The following is a 1,985-nucleotide window of genomic DNA, read 5'->3' as shown; positions in this document are numbered from 1 at the left end:
TCATAGTGACGGGTTGTTCCGCCGTTCGGTTGAATTGCATAATAGCCCTTTATTATATAGGGATGAGTACACAGAAGCTTATACAGACTTAGTTGCCCATAATCCCACACCTGAGAATTAGTTGAGCTTCGATTTGAACTGAGAATTATCTGCTTCCGAATCCCACGCTATTTCCTGGTGTGTGGACTTCTCTCACCGCGCTTCTTAGAGGTCCTGTGACCCTGACCCAGAGGCCTGGACCGGGGTCTCCCATCCCTATAACTTCTTCTATGGACTGGCCAGCGAGGCAGGGGGCTGGGGGAGGAGGGGCCGACTCCAAGAGAAACCCTGGTCTTAGCCCAGCCCCAGAGAGAATAGTCTTTCTCTGTCAACGTAATTCCCTTCACATAAAGACTATGTCCCTTAGACTAGACCCACGTGTCTTAGTTGTCAACGTGTTTCATTGCTGTTTACACACGTGAATACTGAGTGGAAGAATCGGTCACAATACCATGGACCGGGCCTCGGTTTCCTGAACGCTCCCGGGGTGGGATGGTACACACACAGCCGGGGCCTGCTCCTCCTGGGGTTCACTTCTCCCTTCGGCCCCAGGTCTGGAGGAGCCATGGGAGGAACGCATCATTAGGTTTACAGCTTCGTGCATGTTTTTCAAAAACACTGTTTCGGGCCTAAAATATTTTCCACCCTCTGCGGCTAAATGGAAACTCTCCATTATTCAAACGCTATAATTTAGGCAAATGAGGACTCTCAAAGGTGATGACTGGAAGCATGTATGTGTGTATGTTGCCGGTTCAGACCTGTTCTGAAAGAGAACAAATAATTGGTTAATTGAATTTCCTTGAAATTGACTTTGCATTAAGTAAAATGGGAAAGTGAAAATGTAATTGCTTTAATGTATTAGACTAAAGAAGTCCATTTGAAAGTTTCAGGGAAAGGTGTAAGAATCCACTTTGAACAGACGTCTTCCGGCATCTGGGAGGCACTGGTTCGTGCTCAGAGATAAATCGTATGTGCCCTCCAGGCTCTTATAACCACGGGCTCCAGATCACGTCACCCACACACTGACACATTGCCATATGTGTCACTCATTTCTAACAATTGAGGGATAAGAGAGCACTTTGCATTAACATATCGAATTTAGGTTTTTCTCTAATGTTTTAAATTGGTACGCCTCAAAATTTGCAGCTTTCTCTCTCAAAAGCTTCCTTACATCATTAATATTTCACTTCCCATAGCTTTCTCAATCTTTTTTGTGTATGTCTGTTGGAAGCAGGCCAATGCAATATCTGATTTGTGTTCATTTCATAGAATCTGTTCCTGTTTTACTCTGAAATATCGATTTGCTCATCATTCCAAATTTAAAATCAGTAATGCACCAGTTTGTCGCTGGTACTTAAGCCTGTCCCGGGTTTTTTGCTAAAGATAAAAATAAGATCCTGTTGTTAAGTGAAATTTAGTCGCAGATTCCGGTTTTTGGGAAACTGGAGCTTAAATTACTGAAGGGCATCATTATTGTTTCAGAGTCTGGGCGGGGTGAGGGTCTCGCCAACCTCAGAAGGGGCCTGCGGATGGAGGATTCCATCCTCGGAACCACATTCAAAATTCTGTGCTCAAGTTCATTTATTCTTGGCAAAAATCAGCTTCCTGTTTTTAACGAAAATGGAGTGGAGAGGCCCAGAAGTCTTATGAATATCAAGTGACCCGCTACAAAACAGCATTTTGCTGAGTGAAGTGAAAATGAATCATGAGTGTGTGGGTTTGGTGAGGACGGATGAAAATGGACTCTCAGGGAAGGAAGGTTTTGTAAAGAGCTTTGGGGATCGTGTCCAATATTTGGAGATTAGTCTGATGGGGACAAGTTTTCTTCTGGTTTTGGGTTGTAATCTCATTTTGGTTGGCTTTGTTCTTCGAATTAAGGATACTCCCCAGTTTCAAATGTGTAAGAACAGTGCTTCGGGGCGCATGTGACAGCCAACACGGACTTC

Source organism: Myotis lucifugus, unplaced genomic scaffold (assembly GCF_000147115.1).
Source record: "Myotis lucifugus unplaced genomic scaffold, Myoluc2.0 scaffold_552, whole genome shotgun sequence".
Taxonomy (NCBI): domain Eukaryota; kingdom Metazoa; phylum Chordata; class Mammalia; order Chiroptera; family Vespertilionidae; genus Myotis; species Myotis lucifugus.
The sequence above is the reverse complement of the archived record's forward strand: the minus strand, read 5'-3'. Positions refer to the sequence as shown.